This window comes from Lissotriton vulgaris, chromosome 5 (genome assembly GCF_964263255.1).
Source record: "Lissotriton vulgaris chromosome 5, aLisVul1.2, whole genome shotgun sequence".
In the NCBI taxonomy this organism is placed as follows: domain Eukaryota; kingdom Metazoa; phylum Chordata; class Amphibia; order Caudata; family Salamandridae; genus Lissotriton; species Lissotriton vulgaris.
The window spans coordinates 1,161,090,456-1,161,104,444 of NC_141693.1; the positions used below are offsets into that span (position 1 = coordinate 1,161,090,456).

The 13,989-nt window shown below is 40.3% G+C and overlaps 1 protein-coding gene across 1 annotated transcript in view; it reads left to right on the top strand.

Annotated features, from left to right (window-relative positions):
• The window catches only part of LOC147712145 (uncharacterized), a 936,609-nt gene that overhangs the window by 594,810 nt on the left and 327,810 nt on the right, over window positions 1-13,989 (top strand). The window lies entirely within an intron of this gene.

Below are 13,989 nucleotides of genomic sequence, written 5' to 3' on the forward strand. Positions count from 1 at the left end.
TACATATATAAAACATATTTATTTTTCAGAAAGACACACATTCACTGGATGGTGGCATCAGTGATGTCATGAGTGATGTCACTGACCATGTCATGAGTGATGTAATATGTGACGTCATCAGCAGTGCATTGCAGGCGCGCAAGTTATAGTGAGTCCAACTAACTATAACGTGGGAATTTCAATGGTTTTATGTCAGTAAAATTTCCAGCTAACTATAACTGGTGTGAAACCTATGGTTTTTTCAGTGAATTTAATAGGTTTTTTAAATGCTAATTCCTAACTATAACGGATGGGAAACCTATGTTTTTTTCAGTGAATATATATATATATATATATATATATATATATATATATATATATATATATATATATATCTCAAATCCTGTATTATGACGCCTCGTACACTCCACGCGGATTCAAAGCAGGACACGGACCCAATTTCTTTTTGTGCCTCAAATGTTTATTTCGGCCAGATGTCTGAGACGCGTTTCGCAGCGCGAACGCCGCTTGTTCACTCGACAATCACATTTGAGCACGAAGGCTTATTTAAAGTGACAGTGCTATGTGATACTATGACCACGTGATTACTCAAGTCATAGACATGAAAGAAATACATAACAATCCAATGTAATCCTTGTGAAATACATTACTTGTGTTTGGCGTTGGTTGAAATCTTTGTACTTAATACATGTAAAATACATTAGTACATAGCTAGATTCTCTAAATCCAAGATTTCATCAAACAATAAATTACTGTTTATCAGATCATGTTAAATTTATGTAAAATACAATAATCCTTTGACCCTTTGCCTCGCCAAATATGTTTCTGTTAATTGTACATTCTTTTTTCATGCTAATCGACAAAGAAAAGTTTTTTAAAAGTGCTCAGTGATAGGTGCTTCCACTTGATTAAAAAAGATATCCAGTATCTTACTCATCATTTGTTACTTTTCATATATTCGTTCACTTTACCATTTTTTAAGTTTTGATGTACCATTTCAAATATATTTACATATTCATTACCAGATTTTGCATCCTGTTACACATATTTCATCTATCCATCTATTTTCTTTTTTACTTTTTTACTATATACATGTACACTTCATGTTTGTGATAACCTTCCTCATATGTCATGTTGTCCTGCTTTGCCCTCATGTGTATTCATTATGTTTTTGTCACTCTCCTTCAACATCAATTTTTTGTATTTGGTCCACCTTAATTTCAATGCTGATCGTTGATAAGGCATTGAATAACATGTCAATAAAATATTCATAAAATATTTACATCATCCTGTATAATTCATATATATACAACATATTTACAATATACAAAAATTAATAGTATAGATCATGGGTGTAATACCAAAATTGATGTGTTTTTTATTATTAGTCTTCTTGTAGCATTAGATCTAATTTTTTTCTTTATCTTATCCTGTGACATACATTTTTTGATTTATTTACATGGTTATTCTAGGACAAACACGTGTACATATCCTCTGTAAGGTTCAATCCATGGGGGTGTTTCGAATCCAACAGAAGGATATACCGTGTTTCTAGTTTACGTAGCTTATTTTCTCGGTCCCCACCCCTCCTATTGGGGGATATTGCATCTATCAAATAGAACGTTAACCCTTTATTGTTTGATGCATGATGCTTTCTGAAATGGCGAGCCACTGGATACGTATTATCTATATTAGTTATGGCTCTTAGATGTTGCAGTATACGTATATGGGCCTGTAGTTTACTAGACCCCACATAATTCAACCCACAAGGGCAAGTTAGTACATATACCGTATATTCGGTTTTACAGTTTAGCATTTTGTTAATCACATAGGGTTTGGTTCTAAAGGGACTCAAATAAGTTTTTGTATTTACACCATGTGTGCAGGCTTTGCAGGTTGGACATCGTTTAAACCCCTTCAGATTCTGATACCAGGAGGGTTTGCCAATAATTTCTGGATCTGACACCACTAGTGCATCCCTCATTGAGGGACCTCTGCTGTATGTGATGGACACCCTCTGCGGTAGCAGGGGTCCTAGTACTGGATCACTTAGGACTGTGGGCCATGCATCTTGAATAATTTTTTGTATGGTTTTATGTTGTCTGCTGTATCCCACAACTAAACGAAAATTATCCACTTCCAGATCCTCTTGGCTTGGCTGTGAGCCTGCTTTTGTCTGGTCAGAATTCTTAACAGTTTTACCAGCTAATAATATATCTCTCTCAATTAAGTTAGTTTTAGCTATAGCCTGATTTATAGTTTTCTTAGGGTAACCCCTGGCTAGGAATCTCTCCTTACTCTCCTGTTGGGCTAACTCTAAATCTTTCTGGGTACTGCATATCCTCTTTATCCTTAGCATTTCGCCGTAAGGAATACTTTTCACTAAATGGTGGGGATGTGAACTCGAGGCATGCAGTAGGGAGTTCCCTGCCGTTTTCTTTCTGTGTAATTTAGTTTGTAGGGTGTTGTCAATTACAAACACTTCCGTGTCCAGGAAACTCACCCTCGTTTCACTGATTTCGGGCGTGAATTTTAAATTAAGATGATTGTTATTTAATTCATCCATAAAGATTTCTGCCTCTCCTTTTGTTCCGTGCCAGATTACAAATAAGTCATCTATAAATCTTAGCCATATTTTGACTTTTGTTCTTACAGTGTTAGCATGCGTTCCTCCCAGGACCAGTTCCTCCCATTTGCCCATATGCAGGCATGAATAGCTTGGGGAGAAACTGGCCCCCATGGCTACGCCTTGTATTTGGCAGTACAGTAGATGATTGAACATAAAGATATTATTATGTAAACAGAATTTGATCATTGATACCAGCATTTCATTATGTTGTTGAAACATAGGGGCCCTGTTACATAAATAATATTCTATTGCTTGCAGGCCATCTTCATGTTTTATGCTAGTATATAAAGATGTTACATCTATGGCCATCATGATATATTCGCTGTTCCACTGAAAGTCCTTTATCTTATTTAAAAAGTCACTGGTATCCCTTACATACGACTTTAATGACTTGACATATTCTTGGAGGAAGAAATCCACATAGACTGATGTCTTTTCCAGTAAGCTGTTTTTTGCACTGATAATAGGACGTCCCGGTGGTTTGTTGCAGTCCTTATGTACTTTAGGTATAAAGTAAATCGTTGGCGCTGTTGGACTCTCATTTTTTAAGTATTTATACTCATTGTCACTGATGAGATTTTTGCTTCTCCAACTTGATAGTTTTTTAAAGTATATTTGGTACATTTCCTTCAGTTTGCCAACATCAGTCCTGGAATAACATTGTCTATCGTTTAACTGTTGCATGGCCTCTTTCATGTATTCTTCATAGGGCCACAGTACTATGTTTCCCCCTTTGTCGCTGTTACGGATTATTACCTCCTTATTTGCAGAGAGTTTTTTCATCAGCTGGAAATATTTATGATCTTGGTTTCGATGTTTTTGCATGACAGTACTTGTGCCAATTTTTTTATTTCGTTTTTTTATTTTTTGGGATACTATTTCATGAAATGTGTCTATTGCATCATGCAACATTATTGGGCAATACTTTGATTTTGGTTTGAATCGTGTCAAACCTGCTCCTTTGTTTCGTGGTGTTGCTGCTCTTTGTGTTGCAGAACTGATTTGAACACTGTCCTCATTCCATAAATCCTCCAATTCTTGTTCCATGTCTAACTCTTGAGATGGTGTCATGGGTAGACAGATTTCCTCTATTTCAAGTGAGGATTTTTTCATGGCATATAGTTTTTTTAACTTTAACTTTCTCACTCCTTTATACACATCCATCCGGGTGTTAGGATAGTCAAAGTTGTTTGGAGGACAATATGATAGGCCCAGACTCAAGGTGTTCTCCTCTCCTTGTGTTAGTTTCAATTTGGACAAGTTGACTATTGTTCGTTTGGTTTCTTTTTCCAGTAAGACCTTTTCCTTCGGGGCTGATTTTGATTTGGCTGTTGCCCTGTGTTTAGCTGCATTGCGCCTTTGTTTGCATTTGTGGTTTGCCCGCTTCCGTTTGTCTGCGAGCGTGTCATTGGTCTCAAAGCTGCCATTCTTTGAGCGGCTAAAATCTCCATCTCTTCCCCCGGCGATGGTGTCACATCTACTGATGTTGTGGGCGCATTTCTCAACTCTGAGTCATCCTCGCTGTTGGACGTATATTGGTCACTGGATATGGCTCCCGCCTCTTCCCCTGTGGGTCTTGACCGGGCGCTGGCTGTAGGACCTTTGCCTCGCCCCATTTTCTGCTGTTGTTGGTTTTTTCGTATATTGTCGAATTTTCGGGCAAAGGTAAAAATTTGACCTACTTCATAGTCAACTTTGTCACGTTGAAATTTATGTGTTTTTCTGTCTTTTATTTTCTCTTCCTCCTTTTTTAGTCTGGTAGCTATTTCTTTTCTAATGCGAGCTATTTCTTCCTCTTGGCCCATATTGGCTAGCTCTTCATTGATAGTGTCAATTTCAGTTAACAGGCGTGCCCTGTCAATATCCGCATATTTTATTAGCAGTAATGTAAGTCTCTTTGAGGAGTCAAGATTCACTTCTGCCCATTCACGCATCAATCCTGGGTTAGGTTCCTCATAAGTGGGTGCTGTTAAAATGCGGAGTCCTCTAGGGATCCTTCCCACCTCTATATAACTTTGGAGGGATCTTGACTCCCACCACTTAGACATTTCAAGTTTCATTTTCTTTTCAAGTTGTTTCATTTTTATTGCCATAGAATCTGGTACATTAGCTATATTCCTTTCTTTGGGTCTGGTACCGCTGCTGGTTGCAGGGACGTCTTTAAACATTCCCACTGCAGCTGCCTCCCTCTCTTTTACTGTGTCGCTCGACATCTTGGCTATTGTTCACAGTTAATTAGTACGACCAGTGTGTTCTGTAAACGCGGGTCCGCTTCATGTATTTTTTACGCGCTTACTCGACGGTCGCCTTGCACAAACTCCTCCTCCCCGCAATGCCACCTCTGAACTGTACCTTCGACGGTCACGACCTCCGGGCTCCTTGCTTTCTGCGAGCGCTAATCCACCCTCGCGTCTAGCCGGTGTCCTCGCGCCGTTCTCCGTCTTCCAGGTACGTTGCTTCCACTCTCGGTGCAGGGGGGGCTGCAGTATTTCCTTCCCAGGATAGTCGTCATCCGCCGGGAGAACCCGGAAGAAAGTTCCGTTTTTCCACTGCAAGCCCGCTTACGAAGGAGGGGTCCCGTGTTGAACTGGTGTTCGGAACACCCAGTTGATATATCTCAAATCCTGTATTATGACGCCTCGTACACTCCACGCGGATTCAAAGCAGGACACGGACCCAATTTCTTTTTGTGCCTCAAATGTTTATTTCGGCCAGATGTCTGAGACGCGTTTCGCAGCGCGAACGCCGCTTGTTCACTCGACAATCACATTTGAGCACGAAGGCTTATTTAAAGTGACAGTGCTATGTGATACTATGACCACGTGATTACTCAAGTCATAGACATGAAAGAAATACATAACAATCCAATGTAATCCTTGTGAAATACATTACTTGTGTTTGGCGTTGGTTGAAATCTTTGTACTTAATACATCATCAGCAGTGCATTGCAGGCGCGCAAGTTATAGTGAGTCCAACTAACTATAACGTGGGAATTTCAATGGTTTTATGTCAGTAAAATTTCCAGCTAACTATAACTGGTGTGAAACCTATGGTTTTTTCAGTGAATTTAATAGGTTTTTTAAATGCTAATTCCTAACTATAACGGATGGGAAACCTATGTTTTTTTCAGTGAATATATATATATATATATATATATATATATATATATATATATATATATATATATATATATATATATATATATACATATATAGCAGAGCAATGCATAGCAAAGCATTCGCCTTACCCGAGCCTTTCTGACATCGTTCTCAGTGTAAGGTATGTGATCAATGCAGAAGAATTTCAACACATTCCTATTGCTTGAATGAAAATCAGCGCAATGCCTCGCTATAGGGTATGTTTGATCTTTCTTCTCAACCGCCCTGGCATGTTCAAGAATCCTCATTTTGGTGGGTTTAATTTTGCTGCCTATGTACCATAAATTACATGGGCACATCAGTACATAAACACAAAATGGTGTATTACAGGTGAGGAATTTATTGATTTTCATGCCAATTCTCAAACCTGGCAGCAGATAAGTTAGCTTCTTGCTGCTGTGTTTACATGCCTTGCATTTAGTGCAAGGAAAACCCCCCATTATGTCACTAATCTGTGGATTCTTTTTAACCTGTTCCAAGTGACTTTGAGTCAGACTGTCCTCTAGTGATATATATATATATATCAATCAACAAAACGCTCTTGTGCTCTCGTAGGGCACACTTGACCTTCCTGCTATCCTGCTTGTTGGCCTCCCGTAGCTCTGTGTCCATTCTCCTCAAAAATATGCCATCTCCCAATGCGTTTCGAAGCCACTCTGCCTCTTCATCATGGGGTCTTGAAAAGGAAGCACGATTGCACTCACTCCTGCAAACAAACATTTTATTTAATTTGAATGACTCCGCCCTAAGTGGGCGTGACTTCTCATCTCTCCCACCAAGCATGATGGTAATTGTAGTCCGTGTTGTGAGTGTTTTCAATAATCCTTAAATAGGTTACGTGCTTCCTCGTTATTAATGTCCGTATATTATATTCCTTAAGTAGGAGGGAGTCTGGGGTGCAGAGCTGTCATTGTTATTGGAATGCCGAGCCGAGCGGTATACTTAAGGAATATAATATAAGGACATTATCATTGGCATCTCAAGAGTATGTTGGATTACAAGCCCATAGCATAGCCTAGGTTATGAAGAACAGGTACCCAGGTCAACAGGCGGCCTGCAGTCAGCAAAAGGAGAAACTGGGGAAGAAGTTAAATAGCTTTAAGGTGGATGTATAATTCCTTCTTTGATGCTCCACCTACATAACTCCCTTGCAACGCTCAGCTGGGATCCGTGTCCCCAAGATAGAAGGGTCTACATTTCCCTGGTAAAGATGTCACATTTACTGGAATAGAATAGGTCCTAGTCCCCCACCTTACAATAAAGTATACACAGTAGTGGAAGCCATCTTGTTCTAATCTTCCCCTAATAGTTTTTGTTGGGAAAAGAAAAATAATAGTAATGCAAGCCTTGTTTCCACAACATTCAGTACATATGTTCACCATTCTGAAATGTATTACTGCACTTCATGTGAACATAAATACAGCGTATAAAGAGCAAGCAGTGAAGAAACAAGTAGAGGTAATTTCTGAGAGTGTGAAATGCGTGGTGAAAATAGTGCCGTTCAATGAGGCCTCGACAGATGCATAGGAGAGACACATAAGCTGCTGTGGAAGAAATTAGTGAGTTGAAATGTTCTGTAGCAAGCCTATTGAGAAAATGGTGTCAAATAAGAGATACAGCATAATTTGGAGGGAGGTGGCAGCTCCATCCATTTAGGGCCCTGATAGACCTGGCATTATTTGGCATGTTTCCCCAGTCTTTTTGATTTCTGACCTCCCACATTGCTGGTTTTATGTCTCTGTGCACTTTCTCACTGCTGTTCAGTGTTAAAGTGCAAGTGCTCCTGTGGTAAATTGTATTATGGATTGGTGTTTCCATGATAGGCATATTTGATTTACTAGTAAGTCCCTAGGAAAGTGCCCTAATGGGTGCCAGGGCCTGTAAATAATCAAATGCTGCTAGTGGGCCTGCAGCACTGGTTGTGCCACACACACAAGCAGCCTTGTAAAGGGTTCTCAGACCTGCCACTGTAGCGTCTGCGTGCAGTTTATAACTGCCATGTCGACCTGGCAAGTGCACCCACTTGCCAGGCCCTAACCTTCCCTTTCCAGAAATGTAAGTCACCCCTGAGGTAGGCTCAAGCAAGGTACCCCTGTGGGTAGGGTGCTGTGTAAGGTAAAGGTATGACATGTAGTGGTGTGTGTGGCATTTCTTGGTAGTGAATTCCAGTGGATTTAGTTTTTCACTATGTCAGAGGGTCGAGAGCTGTCCTGTAGGTAGCCCCGTAACGGACTTTCCCTCTCCTCAACAGGACTGGGCTGGCCCCTTTAACAACTGCTTGAGTTACGATGAGGCCGGCTCCGCCCCTGTGACACAGCGTCACGTGCACCTATCGGGACCGGCCTCGTCGGAAAGAAAGGCGGACGCGGAAGACACCAGCCTGTTCGTGTCCAGGGACTGCACGGCGACGGACGAAGGAAGGAGCACAGTGGAAAAGGACCCGGAGGACGAGACAAGAGAAAGCGGTATCCACGGCAAGTTCCCGGGAGCTGAAGCAGTCTCGCCGAGTGAAGGTCCGGAGGTCGGGAGGAGCCACGGCAAGACGGAGAAGGAGGACGCAGTCCCAGAGCGAGGAGAACCGGAGCGACAGGATGACCAGGAGAAGCAAGGAGGCCACCGGTATCCCTCATCGCCCAGCCACGCGCAGGAGGACGCGTGGCTAAGCCAGGTGCGTGAATGTTTGCGTGCCTTGCTGTGGTTCAAGCGGGGAGGGACCGGGTAGGAGGGAGGCGAGGACTCGGTTGTATGTAGGGGTAAAGTCAGAACAAAAGTGCACCGGGTTATGTGCCTGGTAGGGAAATAGGGAAGGAAAACTAAATAACTAATGACTAGAAACACTCTAGTGTTGATTTCTTATGACATTTTATTATTTTAACATCTTTTTTTCTTAGCAATTGTTTTTCTTAATTCATTATACGTGCAAATTATTATAGGTAAAAAGAGACAAAATATGTGCAAATAGTGTAAACCTTGACAATTTGATTAAATATTAAAAAATACAGAAGTGCATTCCTTTTCAACGCGTTTTCGGCGTGAGCCTTCTTCAGGAAGTCTGTATTCATGCACCAGTATCTTAAACTGAGAAATAAAGATTACATGTCATTAGTTTGATATCTTGTTTTCATACCTCACATGATTTATAAATACATTTCAATTGATGATTTGTTCGTTTTGAATGGTTCTCTCTAGTGGCACCCTGTGGTGACTGCTAGGCTAAACCTCGAATTCCCTGTGTATACATGCATGTTAAAAGTAGAAATGAACAGATTTTTTATATACATAGCGACAAAGATTATCAAAAAAACTTTTTTTTAAATTACATCCTAAAAAACTCTAAGTGCTTAGTGCATTATATACATTCTATTATTATTTAATTATATACATTGTGATTTCTGTGTACACATGTATACATTTTATTTATACATTTTACTGACTCATAGTATAGGAACATGGAACTGATATTTTGAGTTCTTTGATGATTACATCCTCTAATACATATTGGACTAATTTATACAAGGTGACTACATGTGTGTAGGATGGAAAAGAAGGGGGGGTAAGTGGACCCTGATGGACAGAGCTGAAAAAAGAAAATTACATGTGAGTGGGTAACCCAACATGTAGGCAACCATGGTAGTGGATATGAATAGCATGGGGTGGTCAGAAACATTTCACATACTTAATACTAGGCACCTCCAATATCCACACATATTGAACACTGCCTATTTTCTAGGTCTAGCATCCAAAGACAAGAAGGAAAGGCACTCATGTATATACCTGCTGTCGGATATGGCACAAGCGGATGTAAGTGTACTGTATGATACGGAAATCAGTCCACCTGTTGGTATGTCGTTGTGTGGAAGGTATTCTATCTGACAGAAACAACAAATTCAACATAGTGGTTAATTTAGGTAGTGGTGCACTGCTTAACGCTGGATGTCAAGAAGATAAATTTACCTGGCGGTGGTTAATGGATATGTGAACGATTGGTCCTCCTATGTTCACTGACTGTATCGATATATTAGCGTGGTATCCTTTCCAATGCACTAACTGTAGGGCCAGGAAACAACAGGAACTAATGAGCAATGTGCCAGCTATATAAGATAAGTGATTTAGGAATGGCATGTGCATGCCGGAAGTCTTACCTATGTAAAAGTATATGGTGTCATAAAAAAAAACGCTTGTTTGATGCAGGTAAAGTGTTTACCCTCATGAATCCAGGGAGGACTCCATCTGAAAATGATTATATATACTAACCGATAAGGGATACTGCGCTGACTTGTATCTAAATTTTACAGTGAGTTAAAACTGTGGTCTGTGTATAATTCTGAACGCATGTTATTGAATGTAACCCCTTATATATATGATGATTACTGATGTTTAACTATCTTTGTGTTAAAAATCCTTGATATCAGGAATCTAAAGTTCCTGCGTGTGTTGAAATATAATTGCTGCCCAAAGCTTAGGGTATGGGCAGCTTCTTACTACGGGCGCCAATTACATCAACACCGCTACGTGCAAAAAGCTAGCGAGCAATGCTACAGATTTGGAATTTTTACGCGAGTAATATTAAGGAAATTAAATGCTGCCCGAGGCAGAGAGTATGGGCATCTGCTAACTAGGGGCGCCAATTGCCTCAACTACGTTGCGAGCAGAAAACTGGAGAGCACTGCTAAAACTACGGGTGTTTAACAGTAAGGGAGCGCTCGCATGTGATTTTGAAAATAGGTGCTGACAGAGGCTGAGGATATAGGCAACTCTGTCTCTAGAGCGCTAATAGCGTTAAAGTTGCTGCGAGCATGAAGCTCGAAAATGCGGCTACAAATTCAAATGATTGCACGGGGAGGGAAAAACCGCTTACCTGTGATATAAAGGATCCGTCCTTCACCCGATCGTCCGTCTGTACGGTCCGCCAGTTAATAAAGTTACTGGCTGCCGTGTTTATAAAGTGTAGCGGTATAGTAGGCGGCTGCAACGCTCGCAAGAGGATGGACCGACCGAGTATTGGAGCCTATGGGGACGCCCTAGAGTATGAGACTAACTGGAGGGCCATCTTAGCAAGGTGGCTATTCTATTCATATTAATTGATGTTCGTTAATTAAAGGCAGGAAACCGTGGGATTTGAAAATTTCCACGGTCATTTGATAATAACGTGGGCCTGATATTATTTAGTTAGTCTTGTGTAGCAATTGGGCAACAATTAACCACATTACGGTTTATATCCCTAATATGCAGGAAGTATATTGTATGGGATAAACCAACAAAAAACATCGCAGTGGCTGCAGAAATAGTAACATAGAGGTATGCCGATGAATACGAGTTCACATATGACTGGAAAGGTCTGGTATGTGTATGTATGGCACTCTGACTATATTGGCCGCCATCTTTGATTGGGAAACAGTGGATGTGAAAATACAATAAGCCCTCCTTGGTTGGAAAGCCAGTACTATACAGTTGCAATAAACTCTAAGTATGGTTTATGTGCCACATGTGATCTGATATGTATTTAGAATGAATATATTAGAACTGGGGTGTCCTATATGTATTGAAGGTCTAACATTAAATTACATTGCATAGCATGATATTGGAATCGACCTAAAATTTGGTGGGGGGCCAAAGACGGTCCCTTTTATGACTTAAATGCTTGGAAATCTTATATGATGGGGAAATGGGGATTACCTTAGGTCCTATCTAGTCTATATGCATTAGTGATGATACTCATCATTAACAACAAGTACAGAGAATGTATACTTGGGCAAAGAACATATTTTTTCATGTGCATTATCAGTTTCCATTACAAAATAGCCTGTTCCCAAGGTATCTCGGCGTTTAATCCTGTCACAGCTGTTCCCAACACAAAAATCCAATAGACTTCTCTAAGTTTTCTTATTTTGTCTATGTCTATGCCTGTTTTGGAATGTATTCTTTCAAGGATGTACCAAGACATTTGATCTGGTTCATGATTCTGTGTTAGATAGTGGGAAACCATGGGAGCTGTGAGTTTTTGTGTCCTAATTGCCGATCTGTGTTCTGTAAGTCCTACATGCAACGCTCGACTAGTTTGTCCCACATAGCCTTTGAGGCAGGGACAGATAATCAAATAGATCACGTTAGAAGTCTTGCAATTATTTAGATCTATTGGTTTGATTAGTTGCTTATTGAAGGTCAAAGTCGGGCCTTGAAGTACTGTTGCACAAGATTTACAACTTGAACATTTAAAGGTACCAGTAACTGGAAGTGTATTCATTATACATTGTTGTCTACTAGGAGTGCCTTGTGCCATGCGGGAACGCACTATGTGGTCTTTTAAAGACTTGTTCCTTTTATAAGCGAACATCGGTTTTGCTAACTGATTTTCCTTTGGTATGTTCACATTTAATATAGGCCAGTGGGCGCAGACAGTCTGTCGAATACGTTCATTCAGTACTGAGTGTTTAGTGATAAACACTAAGCTGGGATTGATTTTCTCTTTGCTTGGGGCCAATAATAGTTGTCGATCATAAAAGCGAGCCCGCTTATATGAATCGCGAACTATTTTGTTTGGGTATCCTCTAGACAAGAATTTGGACTTCATGGTTATGGATTTGTTGTCATAGTCGGATAGATTTGTACAGTTACGTCGTAACCGGAGGAATTCACCAAACGGAACACTGTTCTTCTGTATCGTAGGATGGAAACTGTCGTAATGCAGTAATGTATTTCTTGCGGTGGGCTTAACAAATAAGTCTACTGCCAGAAGTCCATTTTGATGTTTTATGAGGACATCCAGATATTCAACCTGTGACCTATCTGCATGATGAGTAAACTTGATGTTATTATCGCACAGATTTATCCACTTAAGGAATTGATCCAGGTTATCCTCATTATCTACCCAAATGAAAAATACATCATCTATGTATCGCGACCACAGATTCATAGAATGGTGCAATTTCATTAAAGATGAATTGATTTTCAAAGAGAGACATGTAAATGTTGGCAATAGTTGGAGCGCATGAAGCTCCCATGCTGACTCCTTGCTGTTGCTTGTACAGGTTGCCATTAAATTCAAAGATGTTATCTTTAAGAACAATTTTGAGACATTCTAGGACAAACACTGTTGGACATGGAACGTTGTATTTTTGTATGAACCAATGGGTTGCTTCTAACGCTCCCATAATGGGGATGTTACTGTATAGCGCTTCTATGTCCATAGTCACTAACAGTTGCGAGGTGTTACAGAATTGTGTGTCTTCCACTAGATTGATGATATGTCTAGTGTCCTGTACATACCCCGGAATACGGGATATGTGTGGGCACAGGATGGCATCAACGTATTTTGCCAAACTGGCGGACCGTACAGACGGACGATCGGGTGAAGGACGGATCCTTTATATCACAGATGGAGTCCTCCCTGGATTCATGAGGGTAAACACTTTACCTGCATCAAACAAGCGGTTTTTTTTGATGACACCATATACTTTTACATAGTTAGTGCATTGGAAAGGATACCACGCTAATCTATCGATACAGTCAGTGAACATAGGAGGACCAATCGTTCACATATCCAATAACCACCGTCAGATAGAATACCTTCCACACAACGACATACCAACAGGTGGACTGATTTCCGTATCATACAGTACACTTACATCCGCTTGTGCCATATCCGACAGCAGTTTAAGATACTGGTGCATGAATACAGACTTCCTGAAGAAGGCTCACGCCGAAACGCGTTGAAAAGGAATGCACTTCTGTATTTTTTAATATTTAATCAAATTGTCAAGGTTTACACTATTTGCACATATTTTGTCTCTTTTTACCTATAATAATTTGCACGTATAATGAATTAAGAAAAACAATTGCTAAGAAAAAAAGATGTTAAAATAATAAAATATCATAAGAAATCAACACTAGAGTGTTTCTAGTCATTAGTTATTTAGTTTTCCTTCCCTATTTCCCTACCAGGCACATAACCCGGTGCACTTTTGTTCTGACTTTACCCCTACATGCTGTTTCCTTGCCAGGGTTCATCCGATTAGGCAGGGGCCCCTTATTTTCCTAAATTAGAGGACTCGGTTGTAGCCTTCTCTACGACACTGCACTTTCGGGCTACATATAACCTTGGTGTTGGAAGCTGTGAGACTCACGAACGTACTCCCTCACAACCCCTTCCCATATCAGTTGCTTCTAGGTGCTGTGCACTAACAGCCACGTTTGTTTCTTTTT